The 19,343-nt window shown below is 39.1% G+C and overlaps 1 long non-coding RNA gene across 2 annotated transcripts in view; it reads right to left on the bottom strand.

Moving 5' to 3' along the window:
- Positions 1-983: 983 nt before the first annotated feature.
- The window catches only part of LOC143738924 (uncharacterized), a 42,772-nt gene continuing 24,412 nt past the window's right edge, over positions 984-19,343 (bottom strand). For both annotated transcript variants that reach the window (XR_013204081.1, XR_013204082.1), the window contains exons 4-5: positions 12,699-12,818; positions 984-1,103 (exon numbers count right to left, since the gene is read on the bottom strand). This is a non-coding gene — a long non-coding RNA (uncharacterized LOC143738924). The remainder of the gene's footprint in view (positions 1,104-12,698; positions 12,819-19,343) is intronic.

The following is a 19,343-nucleotide window of genomic DNA, read 5'->3' on the forward strand; positions in this document are numbered from 1 at the left end:
TTTTAACTATTTCTGTAATCCCCAAGATATAAGCTCCCCAAAACAATCAATACATACATACATACATCTCTCTCTCTCTCTCTCTCTCTCTCTCTCTCTCTCTCTCTCTCTCTCTCTCTCTCTCTCTCTCTCTCTCTCTCTCTCTCTATATATATATAATGTTCATTTATTCTAACAGGGAACCCTAAGAGAAGAGAATGAACCTTTTCTTCTGACTGACTGAAGGTTAATTAAAAGCAAAAACTATAAGTGTTGACAGGCTAAGGAACAGACATCTGGTTAGGGATAGTAAAATGTGTGGGACGCATGCTGATTTGCTCCTGTGTTTCAGTGAAGGTGAGTCTTTCATCAATTTACGAGGTGCTGAGCATCGGTTCAGTGCTGCTGGTCATTCGGCCTCCGCAATTCAAACACTGCTAAGTCAAGCTGTGATTTATAGAGTGAAACACCAAAGCATTCTCACTGTCATACATTATTAGTTTTAAAATAAACAATTAAGATAAATTCTTTATCTTCAGTCAGCACTAGTCAGATCGTTAACTAAATTTTTGCTGCCTATAATTTGTTTCTTTCATAAATAATTTTCCAAAGAATCTAACACTAAAGCTATGCTGACATAATGATGTCATCACGGCAGATGTCGCATGCAGGATATCAGACCCAATTATGTCACAGAAATTGTATATCCAAAAACATGCATTATTCTGGTCTTTTAATCACTATTTTAAAAAAAATCTTCTAAATTAATCAATGCCATCCAGTAAATTTGTTTCATTTACAAGTATGTGCTGACCAGCCGAACAAACAGCACTCCACTCTTCATTGAAACCTCTAAGATGCCAGGGCTGGCAGCAGCCGTTCGAAAGGTTTTGCTTACTTTCTGACTGTTCATTTGTTCTAATGTGTGTTTGTGGAGCAATTGTTGTTTAGTCTGAAAGTTTACAGGTTAGACTTGTTATTTTAAAACAATTTTATGATGGGCACTGAACTGCATTTTACCTGAGGAAATCCTTTGGGCAACCACAGCTCCAGTGTTTAGAGTGAAGCCAAGACCATCAAAGCTTCTCCCATTACGGAAACCAGCAGGGTTCCTTTATGAAGAGCTGGAAATCCCCAGAGAAGTAAAAAGACAGAGCACAGAGATGGGGAGGGGAGCAGAGTCAGGATGAAAAAAAAAATACTTTTCTCAATTACAAATAATAAGATTGGTTTGCAGTAAGTACTTAAGAGTTGAATCTTTGAAAACTTCACTGAAAAATGATACTGCTATTTACTTAAAATTATGGTAACAATATTACACATGCTATTTTTGAGAAGTTAAGGCTTGATTTCTTTCATGGAATTTACCTGAATAAAATCCCCTAAATTATTTAGTCTATGACTGAGTGATTGGAAATAACCTGTTTATATTTGACTGAGTTATATTGTATAATTATAAGACTATAAATCAGCACAGAATCGAACTTGCTCCTGTACTACCATTAATGTAAAATTATTGCTCAATGAACAAAGCAACATGCTTGAGAAAGTCAATACTTGCAGTTATTCCCAACCTAACCATAAGCCCTACTCTTCTGCACAATGGTAACGATCAAAACTTTAGCATAATAGGTACTCTTGTAAATATCAAACATAACTGAACATTAAACATTACCAGATGTTTCCCTTTACTCAAAAACACATAACACTTCATTTCAATATTTACTCTCCATTTCCAGCCATGTGCAAAGCATGCTGATAACTAACAATGGTGTCTCTAAATAAAACAGCATAGTTGAACTAATTCTCTTAAAATAAATAGGTAGCCCTTTTTCCTCAATTGTATCAGCGTAATCAGTTCCTCAATTCAAGTCTCAAAACTGTATGTTACCCTAAAACAATTAGGAAAATGTAACTCTTGGTTTTATAGTAAAATGTTCTCAATATTTTCTATACAACACTGAACCACAATTTTCAAATATACACAATATTTTTATTTATCACCTTAATTTTTTAATGAAAATTACAAGAGCCATGATTATTTTTTTACAGTGTTGTGGTGTGGGAATCTTTCCACTGTGAGAAATATTGATGCCATTTTTTGTTGGCCAAGATCACCCAGCTCCCCTCAACAAATACAATAATCTGCAGCCTGTGTAAAACCTCTCAGTTTTTTGCAGCATTATGTATTTGTCATAGGCTTGGTTGAACAAATCGACTGTGGTCAGATCACCTACCAAAATAGTTTTTCCATGCATGTTTCACTTTGGTTTGTTACAGCCTCAGTTTGTGACATCACTGTTACAGAGGGACTTCCAATCGGCTCCGGCTAAATGATGAGTTCAAATAAGCATCTCTCTACTCAGTTGAATAATTTGCAAGAGACAATAATACTTTGGATTATGCTTCTTGATGTCATTTCATTACTCCACCCACTGTGTAGGTCTTAACACTGTAAAAAATGATCAGTTGAATTAACTTTAAAAAAGTGAAACCCGTAGCCTTAGAATTATGAAGTAAATAAACTTAATGCGTAATTGAAAAAAATAAGTTAGTCAAGTTCACATAAATACATTTTTTCAATATGCATGAAGTTTATTTTAAAAAAAAACATGTGATTCCCCGTAGGCACATTAGCATACTCCATGTCAACATTTCTTTTTCGTTGTGACAACTAACCCATGCCACTCTCACTCCATACACACGTCACAGTTTCACATCTAATCTCACAGACAGTAACTGAACTGGGTCACCTGGCCAGCCATGGTGGCTGATCTGCATGTTCTTAACAACCTCACCAGTGTTTTATTGTATATTGACCTATTTTTAAAGCTCAGTTTCTCCCTTACAATTGTCTTGACGTTATGGCTTGAACACTAGTCCAGAATCAGTGGAAATCATTTATATGTCAGATTAAAAATTCTCTCACTCTCACTCTCACTCACACACACACACACACACACACACACACACACACACACACACACACACACACACACACACACACACACACACACACACACACACACACACACACACACACACACACACACACACACACACACACACACACACACACACACACACACACACTCACTCACTCACTCACTCACTCACTCACTCACTCACTTACATACATAGACAGTTTGATATTCCTGATGAGGTTTACAACAGCATAGAGTGATGAGTGTGTGTCTGCCGTCCACTCTAGCCCTTGCAGCAAAGCCCTGCATGTTTTTGAAAGGAGTGAAGGAAAAACAGAGGTCTGGGTAATTTGGTGACACGGGAGGCCCCTGGCGTTCTGTTATCTGAAGACCACCCATCCGAGTCTTGCCTGGACAAACAGAAGAGCTGACGAGTGTAATATGTAGCAGATGGAGAAATCGAGAGAGAGTGAGATGGAGTCCCTAGGAGTGAGAGAGAGAGGGAGAGACATCAGAATGGATCCACTATGGTGGTGGTCATTTGGTCATCCTGGTCTCCCATTAGCCACCTGGGCTCATAGTGTTTAGTCAGCCTACACTGCGGCTTGGGTTACATTTACATTGCTTTGAAAGAATGTGTCTGTTCTCTCTCACACATGCACACTTTCTCGTTCTCTTCCCTTCTATCTTTACACATATATTTGACTTGTAAACAGATTGTCAAGTGTGAATTGTGGTGCATCTGAGGTGGGATAGGGAGAATGAAGGAGGAAAAATCATGTAGATGTCCCAGTTACACAGATCTCTAAAAGAAAGGTATTTGCTATTTTGTGGACACATCCTATATTGACAGGAAGGACAGAACAGATACTGTCTTTGTAAAGACTTTATTAGTCATTATGTACAGCAGTTCAAGTAGACAAATAAATCAAACAAGTTTGTTTGTGTGTGTGTGTGTGTGTGTGTGTGTGTGTGTGTGTGTGTGTGTGTGTGTGTGTGTGTGTGTGTGTGTGTGTGTGTGTGTGTGTGTGTGTGTGTGTGTGTGTGTGTGAGAGAGAGAGAGAGAGAGAGACAGCGAGAGGAAAGGACTCCCATTTCTAATCTGGAAATGCTTTCATTAAATCTGTAAAAAAATTCGTAAAAAAAATCAACTAGAAAGATTTAGTAGATAGACACTTCCCATGGTGGTATTTACCATAAACTCCCCTATGCTCATTTTTATGTTCCATTCACAGATTATGAAAAGTATTTATAATGCACACAAGTATCTATTGAAAAAATGAAGGTATACAGGAAAGGTTTATCTAAGAATTTGTTACACTTTTTCTAATTATGTTTGTCTAGATTAAGAGATTCTGTAAAACAAATCTGGTAGTCAATCAAGTAATATAGTATTTAAAATATTAAAAGATACAAAAATACATTTTTCAAAAAAATGTTGTGTTGGTTGGATTGAACAACTATGAAGATCTATAAGGTATCCAAAAAATTAAACCATGAAAGATGTTTGACAGTTTGCTCCCGGTCATCAACAGGGGGCAAGAGCAAGCACAGAGACACAGTTATTATGAAGTGGCGCTTGACAGGACTCTAAACTATCAGGTATTAGAGTTTATTTGCATGTGATCCCACCCCCAAAGTGTTGGTAGGTTTAAAAAACTGTGAAGGAATAAAAAATGGGATAAGTGGGAATTAAATCCAAAGAAATACTTGGATAAAAAAATAATAAAAAAAACTGTTTGCAAAGCCAACTTAGGCTACTGACGAACTATTTAAGCTTCTTCTCCTAAGACTACATTTTTTTTCTCTTGTTTTCAAGCTACAACCACCAAACTCGGGTCAGACCTTCAGACTGTTCTGGGCTGATTGGAGAAACTGATCGGACTTACAATTTTCGTTAAATCTATGAAAAAGTCCCATATACTTTTATTGAGTGCGTCAAAACTTTTGTACAATTATATAGGGGCTACTGGGCCCCATTTTAACGATCTGAAATGCAAGTATCAAACGCGAAATGCAAGTAACTTTGTGGGCGGATCCCGGGCGCTGTTGCCATTATACAGGTGGGATAAATGACTCTTGCGCCTGAAGCAAATCTAAAATGGGTTGGTCTGAAGTAGCTACATTACTCATAGGTGTGGTTTGGGCATAACGTGCAATAAACCAATCAGAGCGTCATCTCACATTCCCTTTAAGAGCAGGCACGCTTGTTCCATGGCGGATTGCCATGATGGCGGACACCAGGAGCGGTTCACAGCCGAGGAGACCGACGTTCTCATTAGGGCCATAAAAGACAGAGAAGTGACATTGTACGGGGATGAGAGAAACCCACCCAAATTAGCATCGGTTAAACAAGCGTGTAATAATTTGGGTAAATGTGTAAACTAGACTTATGCCTATTTTTTGACATCTCCATGGACACCACAATGATTTCCCTCGCTTGTCAATATTTTTCCTTGTAATTATGTATGGTTTGCAAAAATGGGAACTGCTGCGTCTGTGTAAATAAGAGAAGCAAAGTGTATGCGCGTTGTGCACACGCTACACTATGGGCAAGCATGCGCCCTTAAAATAGAATCTGAATAACGCGCCACTTACTTTAGACTAAGTTTTTGCTAGTCTGTGGTGAAATTGTTTTCTGAAACTGCAAAATAGCACCAGGGAACGTTTGCGCCGGAACACGCCTCCTCTTTTCGCTGAACCGCCTCCGGGAGGCAAGTTCATTCCCTAATTTACCGACGTGTGTCTGTGGAGGGAAAAGTCTGCTGTGCGTCGGGTGCAAAATAGGGCCCATAGAGTATTTAAGCTGTCTTTCACCCGGAAAGCTTACAACTATCCTAAACAACATGCTAAAGAATGCTAGCATATGCTAATTCATGCTAACAATGTGTTAACTAATGCTAAAAAAAATGCTAAAAACTTCTTATAAAAACGTTAGCAACTGTCAGTCTTTTAATAATCCGCACGATACATTGGAACAGAGGTAGCAGTCCAACGCAACGCAAACATAGACTAAACCCGACAATGAAACACACACGCGATCAAATGAAATGAACAGCCATGACAACAAATTAAGGTAGAACGGTGAAAACACAAACAGAGTCAATGTGGTGTGACAGCAACATGCTAAAACATACTGCATTAACAAGGCATGTTTTCAGTTTTCATTGACTTATTTGAGAAAAATCTTCAAACTTAAAGCTTTTCAGATATTTCAAATGTTCAGACAAGGCTTTGTCAAGTCAGCATCAAAGTTTGTCATCAAACTTTACTCATCTAGTTTTAAATCATAATAATATTTCACAATATTACTGTTTTACTGTATTTTTTGATCAAATAAATGCAGCCTTGGTGAAGTTTAAAAAAAATTACCGACTCCAAAACTTTTGAACAGTAGTTTGTATTACATCAAAAAAGCTAACAGACCATGGCTAGATATAGACTTTTTAGAAAACCAGAGGATTCCTTAGAGATTCCTGTAAATAATAAGATGAGGCCATTACAGGGTCTTGTTGATTTAAAGAGCCAGTGACAGCATCACAAGAGAAGCCTAAGCCTCATTCTATCTGCATACATACACAGACTCATACACACAACAAAAGAGCACAGGTCTGAGCTGTTGTAATCTCTAAACTGTGTGCTCATGCAGACAGAAAAAGGGTGAGGGGCCATGGGTGAGAGGTCATACTACTTATGGCAGGGAGTGATTGGAGAGGCTGAAGACATGCACAGATCATCCCTTGTAATTTAAGAGAGCTAATCTCCTGATCAAGTAAGTCTGATAGAGAAAAATGCATTTATTGCAACAAATTTAAACTCTACAATAAGCACACACTCTGTTCTTGTGTGTGGATATGCATGTAGTATCAGGGTGGCATCTTCAGGCCAGCTCGCAGGTGGCCGTGTCACTGTGCTCTGGGCCATGAGCTCCAGCAAGGTCGCAGGTCAGCTGCTTTATTGGAGCCTTACTGACACACACTCTCCCTCTCTTTTGTCTTCCTCAACATTAATACTAGACTTTCAAATCTTCTCCTAACAAGATACACTTTCACACCCAGCATGTCTGCCATTCTTCATTATAGAGAGAGCGACAGGCTCAGATAGCACATTTCAACAGAGACTCTTTTAATAAGGCTACATGATGACGATTAAAAAAACATCTGTGCCAAAAACACTGCATTAAACAGCTTAGTGAAATGTTCAGGATGTGGATGAAGTTACACCCACACATATACAGGAGGAGAGTATGACAGAGAGAGAGAAAGACATCACATCTGAGTGTCAGTTTGAGGTGAGAGAAGGTAGGTTCAGTGTGTTTTAACAACTTTCAGCAGATCATTAGTTGCAGGTGGAAGGAATAGATGACAGCATACTCTTCACTGTTATTTTTCTATATCTTTTTGTCATATTTTCGTCATATTTCCTCCTCCTTTCCACAGTTTTCTTCAGTAAAAACAGAAAAAATAACAGTGCTAGCAATTTGGGACCACCAAGGAGACTGTTTATCTGTGATTAATGAAAAGGCCCCAGAAAGGTTGCATTAAAGTTTTTGTAGAATAAGAAGGAAGAAAGCAGGGCTGTCACCAGAATAAAATAATTGCATGTAATGTCTTTGTTGGTGTTCAATTCATAAATCTTGAATTGCGTTTAAAATTTGTCTATATACAGTAGTGGCCAAAAGTGATGTCTGACTTAGGAAAATTGGCTTCTTCGCACTTTATTCAAACTTTTATAATAATTATTTATTAAATATTTTGAATGCATGTTGTAAAGTTGTGACTGGAGTGTAAAACCAATGTAGTTTCAATTTTATCATTTGTCATGAGTGAATTGTGTGGATGTAATTTTTGGCCAAGTGGACATATTATTCTTGTACTCATTATTCCCAGCCTATAATTCAATAAATCACTTTGTAGCTGGTATTAGCTATATTATTAGAAGTTATTTTGTGGGGTGAAAATGACCAGATGGAAAGAGGTGTCCTCTGCAACCAAGGAGGATATTGTTGAAATGGATAAATCTGGTCAATCGGCTTTGGATATTGCTCATGTGCAGGATCTGAATGGTCACAATGTCCACAGAATTATTTCAAAGCACAGTGAGACAACTATTATCTACTACATTAAAGGTGACATATTATGCCCATTTTCACAAGATGTAATATAAATCTATGGTGTACCCAGAATTTGTCTGTGAAATTTAAGCTCAAAATACCCCCCAGATCATTTATCACTTGTCAAAGTTGCCCCTTTTTGGGTGTGAGCAAAAAAGGTACAAATACAAAGCACGCGAAAAAACTCACTCATCCAAAATCTCAGAAATAACCAGTAGCGGAGTGCAGCCTTACGGAGAGAATCAGGAAGAGGTTGCAGCTTTTAGAATGCACCTGGATGTTTCTGAATGGTTAGTGGATACATTTATGTAGTTGTTGCGGAGTTACATTGATTCATCTGTTTCTGGGGGACTTCCATTGAAAATAAAATTAATCCACTGCTCTCTTGTCTCGTCTGAGGCTGGGACTCTAAGTAGTGTACTGTACTCGTCTGTGCAGCCAACGACAGAACAGTTTGCAAAGCTTTGCTCAAACTTTGCAATTTCGTTAGAACTGGTTACACTGTAGTCGCTTGCGAAAACCAAATTGCGGCGCCGCGGGTGGAAACGTGCAGATTAAAGGGCGGTAATATTATAATACTACGTCAGAAGGGGAGCAAAAATCTGATCAGCTTATTTTTTGACATGCTTGCAGAGAAAGGCTTACCAAAACAAAGTTACTGGGTTATCACTTTTCACATATTCTGGGTTGGTAAATGCACTGTGGTAGTGATGGGCAGATCGAGGCTACGTAGAACACTGAAACAGTTGAAGCAAATGTGCCGTATTGTGTCGAGGCTTTGAAACAATCCGACACCAGTCTCCACGATAAAAGAACGGTGTAAATGCAAACAAAACCCCGGGCCAAACATGCATAAAAACACCTTTTACATTTTTACATTTTACAAAGTAAAATCTTTAAAATATAATTAATCATCTAATAAGATTATCATGTGTCTATATGTTCTTTTATCAATTGTCAGGGTTTGTTTGTTTGTTCTATGAATGGCTCAGCGAAACAGGCCAATAAGAGACTATTAACATTATTCATTGGAATTACTAATGTCTAATTAAAACGTATACAAATGTATAAAACTGACCAGAGATCAGGTAAAACCCACAGACACTTGTTCATTGGTTCTCAGTGACTCCTCATGATTCATGGGTTGAGAGAGATTATTTCGAAACGTTTCGAACAGTTATGACGTAATAAAGCCTCGCTTACTGAAATCACGTGACTCAGATTTGTAAAGGTTTCGAAGCTTCATGAAGCAGTGTTTTGAAATTCCCATTACTACACCGTGGATCCAATTATAGCACTTAAACACGGAAAAAGACAGATTTTCATAATATGTCACCTTTAAGTTTAGTGTATTCTTCTCCTTAATATAACATAATACTCAGATTTTAATTGTTTAATAGAACCTGAAGTGTCATTAAAATGAAATATTGTGCAAATATCCCCTCCAAACATGATTTTTTGCCACTACTATATGTGTGTGTGTGTGTGTGTGTGTGTGTGTGTGCGTCTTTTCAAAATTCATTCAGTTCCTTAAAAAACAAAATAATACATGACAAACATGTTTGCAAATTTTGTGTTATGATGCATCCATTGCCTATTAGCTGAGCGAATGTGCCACCTTTGACCCATCAGAAATTAAAACTCTAATTTAGCAAGTGGCAGTAAAAACTTTTGCTTTTTTAGTTTTATTTGGCTGGAGTGGGGGAGATTTTTGTGAATTCTAAAATAAAATGTTTAATGATTTCCACAAAAATATTAAGCAGCACAACATTTAAAATAAGAAGAAATATTTCTTGAGTACCAAATCAACAAATTAAAGGGTTATTTCACCCAAAAATGAAAATTCTGTCACTAATTACTCACCCACATCGTGTTCCAATCCTGTAAGACTTTCTTCGAACGAGGATCAACCAAGGAGGATCAACCGGGACCGATGACTACAGGATGGCACCGGCTGCTCGGAAGACCAGGGCAGAGCAGGCCGTGTAGGCAGCCACGCGGAGACGAACCTTCGAGCGGCCATGGTGGAGACGACTCTTCGGGTGGCCATGGCGGAGAGGACTCTTCGGGTGGCCATGGCTGAGAGGACCCTTCGGGTGGCCATGGCGGAGACGACCCTTTGGGTGGCCATGGCGAAGAGGACCCTTTGGGCGGCCATGGCAGAGAGGACCCTTCGGGCAGCCATGGCGGAGAGGACCCTTCGGGTGGCCATGGCGGAGACATATAGCCCCCCCCAAAAAAAATTTCTTGGGCGGAACTATGGGCTTAGGGACAGGTTCAGGGGGCGTGACCGCAGTCACCTTGGCCGAAGACGAGGGTTCGGGTGAGTCGGACATGACGTGAACAGTCTCTGGCTCAGCGGGCATGACATGTACAGTCTCTGGCTCGGTGGGCATGACTTGATGCCCAGGCTCAGTGGGATTGACTCAAAGAAGTTCAGGCTTGGCAGGGCTAACGTGGAGCGCAGGTTCCGCAGGGCTGACGTGGAGCGCAGGCTCCGCAGGACTGACGTGGAGCTCAGGGAAAGCCTCCGGGAAAGTAGCGGGCTCAGGGAAGGCCTCCGAGCTGGCAGCGGGCTCATAAGCGGCGGCCATCTTGACCGAGGGCTCAGGAGTGGCGGCCACCCTGGCTGAAACCCCCAGACTTGACACCACGGCAGAGACGCCAGCTGCTCGCGCACCGAACAAAGTGGCATGTCTTCCAGACTCGATGCCAATCTCAAATACCTATGGACCATCCTAATGTCTTCATCAGCAACAATCATGGCTACCGGGAACTCTGACTTGGCGGCCCTGGTGGCTGGAAGCTCTGGCCTGGCTGGCATGATGGGACAAGATTCTGGGGTGAGTGCTACTGAGGGCGTGCGGTGTTCCTCCTCCATGACTCCCACAGTAAGTGCAGAGCCGCTCAACTGCACTGCAAGATAGATGTAATACTCGAGTGTCCAGTTAAGGTCCCAAAACGGCATGAGTGAGCTGAGCGATTCAGACAGCCCTCCCAGAAAGAATATCATCAGGCATTCCTTGCTCATGTTGCTCAACTTAGCCAACTCAATCAAATCCAGAGCATAATCCTCAATTCAGCGATCTCCTTGATGGATACGCGTAATTCTCCCTGCTGGATCCATTAAGGTCGGTCGTTCTGTCACGGGACAGGGGAATTAAATACGCCAGGCCGAGAAGAGGAATCCAAATGCAGGGAGATTTTAATGAAAATAAACAATCAAAACATAAGTCAGGAACAAAATAACACTGAGAAATATGGGGAACTGCAGACACCTGCATGACATCAAACAACGACCGACAGAGAACCAGAGAATACAAGGGCTATTTAAACCGAGGGGTAAACGAGCTTAACAAGGGAAACTGACACACCTGGAGCCGAATAATGAAAATGGAAAAGACTACAAAACTACAACCTGGCCACAGGAAACAGGACACATGAAAGAATACAGAAACAAGACAGAGAAACTACAACATAAACGTCCAACAGAGCACAAGACACAGAAGCAGCTCTGACACATATGAATTAAGCGGTTTAGTCCAAATTTTTCTGAAGAGACTCTTTACATGATAAACAGATTAAATGTAATGTTTTATTCACATATAAACCCTCATCAACTCACACATCAGTTTTGGTAAACAGAAGCTCAAGCACGTTGGCTTGACGTGCAAGAACAAATGAGGTTCATTCTCATGTTACACAGCACGTTTGAGCTTCCGCAAGAACCAATGAGGTTTGTTCTGGTGCATCAAGCAGGTTCAGTTGAGCTTCTGTTTATGTTTGCTGTTCAATGTTTAAATGTGAATAAAAGCCTAAATTCAAACTGTTCATCAAAGCGGGGACAGAAAGCTCTCAGATTTCATCAAAAAGATCTTCATTTGTGCTCTGAAGATGAGAGAAAAGTCTTAAGAGTTTGGAATGACATGAGGGTGAGTAAATGATTAAATTAATTTCATTTGTGGGTGAACTAACCATTTAAAATGATTTCTGAATGATCATGTCATGTGACACTGAAGATCATGAAGACACTTGAGTAATGGTTGCTGAAAATTCAGCTTTGCCATTACAAGAATAAATTACATTTTAAAATACATTAAAACAGCAAAAAAAAAAAATACTTTTTAACTGTATTTTTGATCAAATAAACGCAACCTTTGTGAGCAATAGAGACATAAGAAACATGAAAAAATCTTACTGACCCCAAACTTTTGAACGGTAATGTATTTTTGATCAGTTGACATATTTTTATTAGGAATTAGTAAAGGCAGGTCTCTTCTAGTTAAATACATGTCCCGATTTCTACTGTGCATAATGTGTCGAGGAATTCAGGAAATGGAAATCTGTCTTAAATATCATTTTTGAATATTTGCTGTAACCACAATATGCATCTAAACAGAGCGATCACATTTAAATAGATTAATGGGGACGGATAAGAGAAAAGGGAAAAAGAGATGAGCAGAAATTAAGGGTTGAGGATGCCCACTAAAACCACACTGAGTATCTAGCAGAAGTTTCTTTTAAAGTCCGGAACATATAAAAGTTCTGTCATCAACACATATAATCTCTTATATAAAAGGCCTGCCATCAACACATATAATCTCTTAGCTGAGCCCATTGAAAGCCAGGGCTTTGGGGTTAATTCACCCATCGCTCTGTGTTTGAATCAACTCCAGACTCACATTGAGATGAAAGCCCGAGAGTCCCATGGACGAGCTGCACCATGGGGCCCGCTGGGCCTCTTCAACGAGGCCGGATTACTGCATGTTGGTCTGGCTGGGACCTCCATCAGGACAGGGAAACTGAAAAGAAAAACAATAATTAGAGATAATTGCTTGTGTCCAAACATTAAAGCCCCCTCCCTCCCTTTCTATCTCTCTCTCTCTTTGACCCCCCCACCACCACCACCACCACCACTACATACACCCCCCCCCCCCCCCCATCATCTCTCAGTCTCTCTCTTTTGGTAGTATATCGGGTGCAAAGAGAAAAACACACCCCTGTTTTGACAGCTGGGCAGGCGAACATAATTTGTGACAGCTGAACTGAAACGTCTTTAAACAAGATGGAAAAGAAGAAAAGGGGGGTTTGAGTGAGAGACTGCGGGGCAGAAGAGGGAAGAGGATGGAGGAATGTGGAAAGAGAGTGAATTGAAACAAAAGAGAGAGGACAAAAAAAATTGTTATTCATTCAGGGCTTAATATGCATCCAAAAGTTAAGAAGGTAGACCAAACAAAAATATGGGGAAACAAAAGAGAGAAATGGAATGATAGAGAATGAACGAAAAATAAAAACCTAAATAAGTCAGAGTGCAAAATAGTTTCACCCGAAAATCTCACTTGAACATGGTGTCACGCAAAGTTTGACGCATTGGGTTAATTTGCTGCTTTGCAACTGTGACCTCTGAACTTTGAGGTCTAAGGGGGTCAAACAGAAACCAGAATGAGGCAGCCAAAATCATGTCAGTCTGAGGGAGCAAAGTCAAAGGTCACCGGTGAGATCTTGGGGTATATGAGCCAAAACAAGGACCATATGTGAATAGATACACATTTGAAACCAAAATAACCCCTTATTTTCCATCCCCTCTAACCCTTATGTAGGCACACGCAGACAGACCCACCGCAGACATACTGCATCCAAATTGAATTAAGTCATAAATAGAAGTGCTACATTGATGCTAGAGAGGCATTGACGGAACATTGGCTGACCGCCCTGCAAAATTGACAGTGACAGAAGTTTTCCCTGAAGGAAATTCTAATGTAAACAATGGAATACGGTTTCAAAATATCCGTACTCCCAATGCTGCTTCTGTTTATATTTCTTCACCAAAACTATTCCAGTTTGAGCACGAGACAGAATTACGTTAGGAAGAAGAGGTGGGAAGAGGCCAAGACCAAGATGCCACCTCTGGCCATTTCATTTAAATAGGGAAATATTTCATGAAAATGTCGTGGAACTTCGATCAGGTTAACATGCACAACATGCTAGACGTACAGTCCCCCTGTGACAGAACAACTCTGTTTCACTTTCTCCATGTCTCACACATGCCATTCATTAAACACCAATCCCATAAATCTGGTAAAGTACTAATTCAGTACAACACCTTTACTGGCACTTTAACGATTCCTCAAACAACCTGCAGTGAAATCCTCTGGACCAACAAAGATTCTGTGAGGAACATGAGTGTCCTCCAAGGCTTGTGAGTGTTTGTTTGTGTATAGTTTGCACACCAAGAAAAAGTAAGAGAAAAAGAGACATCTCACTGATGCTCTCTGGACTAGGCTGCGTTTCTTTTTCCAGACAGCAATCAAACATCTGCAAAGATCATCTGAGCCTTATTAGGTTTCTCTCGGTTTTATTAAAGACAGGGACATGATTTCTCCATCAGATACAGTATTACCACTGGACCGCAGCCTAAAAATGGCAATCAATAACCCATTCAGAACATATATGTGATCATGTATGGCTCATGAGGCTCATTGCATTGTGCGTTACATTATGACATTTATTGAGGGGTAATGAATTGAACTCTGGAGGGCAGTTTTTCTGACCAAAATGAAACACGCTTTGCAATGAAGAAGTATCTGAAGACAATCCAGACTTTTGTTAAGGACCATAAGTGAAATGGATCTTGAAACCTTGGCATAACTTTTAAACATAGTTTAAGTTTTATGATTCCCAACCACAAATGACTTTTCATTACTAATTGTTTTCTGAAAAGAAGATATTGATTTAAGAAAGACATTTTCATCAGTTTTAAACAGCAACATTTTTCCACTCTTAACCACGTTTCCCACAGTCCAGCTGTTAATAATTCATTTTTATAATTCATATTTCTAGCATTATACTGTCTCATGTTCTTTATCTGAATCGGTGGAACACCTGCTTGGTAACAGAGGATAGAGTATAAAAGTCCAGACTTGAGCAGTATTAAAACCGTGTGGAGAGGAGGACCCATATTGGCTCCAGAAGACACAGTAACACACAAGTCAATGGCTTTCTCAGGCTGTGGAGATCAACTGGCGGCTAGAGTGAATAAGACATGAATGGGGTCCTAGGGACTGCTGATAGATTTGCCATTAGAGGTACTTAAGGCACTCACACACATCAAACAGGCTGCACACGGTAAACATTCAGTTTGGCACTTGCTATATCATAGCTCAGATTCTCAAAAGGTAGCATTCTTCCCTCATTGATCATTGCAAAGGGAAAATGGAGTGGGAAAAAAATGCTATGTGTGTGTTGGGGGACACTTGTCTCAATAACAGCCTTCCTGTTTCAGAAAAGTAATGTAAATGAGGAGTGGTACAATGTGTTCAGCAGATCCGTTTGTGCGCATGTGTTTATATATATGTATGTGTGTGTGTATGTTTGAGGCTGTATGTAAATGAGCTGCAGTGTCTGTGAATCATTTCCTGTTTGCCATATTGATCTAATCATCCTGGGGTTCTACTGTCAGATGCACCCCAAACAAACTGTTGTGTGTGTGTGTGTGTGTGTGTGTGTGTGTGTGTGTGTGTGTGTGTGTTAAAAGTTCAGTTAATGCATTTGATCGCTTGTGCATACCCTAGCCATTCATGCAATACGTGTGTATAACTGTAAGCGTGCTCGTCATTAGTTCAAGCGTAAGCATGTAGAATATAGCGTATTAAAACTGTATGGAGTAATAAAGAGTGTGTGAGATGCTCTCTCTATCTGGGTGGCAGTACCTCTAGAGGGGTGTCTGGCTCTGCTAGCAACTCGAACAGCGGGGGGATAATTTGGATTTGATTGGTTTCACATGTTTTTCATAAACAACAAAGCTCTCTCCCCTCGTTCTGCTCTGCTGTGTTTGGCTGAAAACATGGAATCCATTTGTCCCCTTCTCCCCTCTTTGCTATTTAGCATTAGTAAGCAGTGTGTCACGTGTTGAACAGACCACCAGCACGACGGGCATCTCAGTTATGGTGACAGACTGTAACACTAGTAAACTGGCATTTTGCAAAACACGCTCCCCACAGACTCAGATATAAGCAGTGGATTATACACATGTTCTGCTCTCTCATTATAAATGACATTCACAAGTCAGGTTAAAGATGCACCAACTCTGTAATAAAAATGTCTGATAAAAGGTGTTCAAACCTGGTGCTGTTTTATTGAGGCCTTCTTTCTTTGAGCTAATGTCTCTGAATAATGACATATCTAGTCAACTGCCTTCTCATTCACCTCATCCAAAGATGCTCGGTTTGATTTAAGTCAACAGCTGTGTTCGAAACTGCCAGCCAATACCTTTGAGATGAATGGGAATGCTGAGGAATTGCTTTAAACAAATACATAATTTACAATGTATGGCAGATTGGCATACTCCCATTTGACCCTGCTGGTACATGCAGGAACTGCACCATCCAACAGCAGATCATTTTACCCCATTCAAAGAAAAAAATCAAAGTGACACGCAGTATATATATATATATATATATATATATATATATATATATATATATATATATATATATATTGATGATATTTAGTTTACCAGTGCACAATTCTAAGGGCTTTCAAAAGCATGACATTGACTTATTTTATAATAATAATAACATTATTCAACTTTATAGGCTATTCTTCTTCTTCTTATAATTCTTGACAAACTATTTAATATATCAAATAAGACCCTTTTGTTTGAAATATTAATTGAATGGAGGAGAGTGAAGCAAAAAGACTATAAACCGAAAAAAACAAAAAACAATAAATAAACAAATAAATAAATAAAAACGAAACAGGGAGTATAGAGCGTGAAACATATCTTTTTATTATTTTTTATTGCTTTAAACAACAAAACAATACAACATACATTTTAGAGCCAGGGGAGCAAATAAAACACACACACACACACACACACACACACACACACACACACACACACACACACACACACACACACACACACACACACACACACACACACGCACACATACAGTTTATATATATATATATATATATATATATATATATATATATATATATATATATATATATATATATATAATAAATCACACAAATACAAGACCTTTGTATCAATCAAAGATTTAGAAGACAGTACACAATTAGACAGTCTTAATAGCTTTTCAATTAGTAGCCTACTAGAAAAGTAATTTTCGAATTATTTAAGGAATAGGAGAAAAGGGCCTTTTTGTTAGAAAACTTACTCTTATGGATGTGAAATTAAATTTGACAAATAAAATTAACAGATTAATTACAAAAGCCTCCTTAATAACGTAGACCGAAGGAAGGGACTTGCATTGATGATGATGAGACCCAAGATGGTCTCTAGTGAAGAGTTTGGGACCATTTTAGTGGCTATTTTTACGAAATGATTCCTACGGAATGTACTATATAGGCCTATAGAAAAAAAAAGTAGGCTATAAAGGCCCACCCCAAACCAGAAACGTAGCCAACAAATGATATCGTACGAATTCATACGAATTAGCCACCAATTCGCCATACCAACTGTAAAACAGTTAGGCTACGAATTGCCACACGAATGTGTTTAACGAATTAGTCATTTTTTGCTTTTAAGAGCTCTATAAAAATCACTGGTACAACATCAATACACTATAGGCTAAAGGTTAAATGCGGTAGACCTACTTGGGACTGTTGCTTGGGGGAAAAAATTAAAAGACCAACGGGGACACATTTTTTCCACAATAATGATAGTCGATTTAGGCATGAAGCAGGGGCAAATGGAGTGATAACCAGAGACCTGATATATTCTGGCATTTTCCTATAGCCTAACGCGGGGGACGGAGTCCTGGGAGTGAATTCCGAGGGGGCCGTTCCAGTTCATTTTTTTTTTTTTAATCAGGCAAATTAAGGGATTTCTATATGTTATTCTCTCAATATACTACAAAAGCGATACGAGACGATAAATTGCATAATTAATAATTAAAGATCGCGATCTGGTTCCAAACACCCAAGTGATCTTACTCAGTACTTGAAATGAGCCGGTACGCACCGGTATCGCAGAACAGGTCTCGCATGTTGCCGGTACTCTGACCGAAACATAAGATCAGGCTACTAATTAATTGTAGGCTATACATCGCGCAATTGGAGCGATTATGAGTGGCGCGCGAATCACTGTTGGCGCGTTCACTAGCTCGCTCCAAAAGTGTGATAAGATTTGCGCGAGCCGTTGATAAAATGTAGGCCTACACCCCATTTGAAATATTGGGAATCTCGTAAAACACTGTGGAGAACGTCAAACATTATCTAAAAAAAGCCACTAAAAAGACTGATGAAACGAGGGGAAAACATCCTCCTGCAAGCTTTTTAAACTTCTCATGACCACCTTTACTATAATTTATCAAGTTCTATTGTTTTTATTGTGGTAGGCTGCATTTTAAATAACTTGTAGAATTTATAATAAATAATCTGTTAAGGGAATAGACTTTAAAAAAGAAAGAAAGAAAAAGTTCAAATGTGAGCCATCAATGGTCTAACCTGTAGCCGAATTATATCCTTATTGTGACAAATGCTATATTAAACAATTACAAGAAATACTTTTTCATAAGGCCAAGTTAGAATCAAGAGCTTTAAATTATGGACCTTCTTGAATTATTGACTGAACAATAAGTTTTCCTCATGTGTAAAATATGTTCTGCTAATATGACAGATATGCCTATTGGGAAAATAAAAGATAATCCAATTAATGACAGCAAACTAACATGTTTAGTGTTAGACAATTTTATGCAATGATAATTTGACTTCCCATGACACTTTGTAAACAAGTGATTGTTATCAACCAACTTTGCATGTGTGGGCCATTTTGCAAAAATAAAGAAAAAAACAACTGAATAAACCTCAGGATTGAGCATTTCCTGGTACCCCGTTAAACGGTTAGTCAAGTCAAGTCACCTTTATTAATATAGCGCTTTTTACAATACAGATTGTTTCCAAGCTACTTTACAGAGATAACAGGAAAATGATGTTGTAATAATATTGTTACATATTAAATGTCCCCAACTAAGCAAGCCAAAAGCCAATGGCGACAAAGGCGAAAAAAGGCGACAATGGCAAGGAACCAAAACTCCATCATTCTCTTGGGAGAATCCAGGCTGTAGTTTATTTATTAAACGTGCAGGGCAAACACCCAATAAAGCATTACAATAATCTAGCCTTGATGTCACGAACACATGAACTAATTGTTCTGCATTTTTAATTGAGAGCATATGACGAAATTTAGATATATTTTTAAGATGAAAAAATGCGCTTTTACAGATACTACACACTTGACTTTCAAATTAAAGATTGGCATCAAAGAGCACATCCAGGTTCCTAACCGACAATGAGGA

The sequence above is a fragment of the Siphateles boraxobius genome, unplaced genomic scaffold (assembly GCF_051911475.1).
Source record: "Siphateles boraxobius isolate OS27281-9 unplaced genomic scaffold, OSU_SipBor_1 16, whole genome shotgun sequence".
In the NCBI taxonomy this organism is placed as follows: Eukaryota; Metazoa; Chordata; class Actinopteri; order Cypriniformes; family Leuciscidae; genus Siphateles; species Siphateles boraxobius.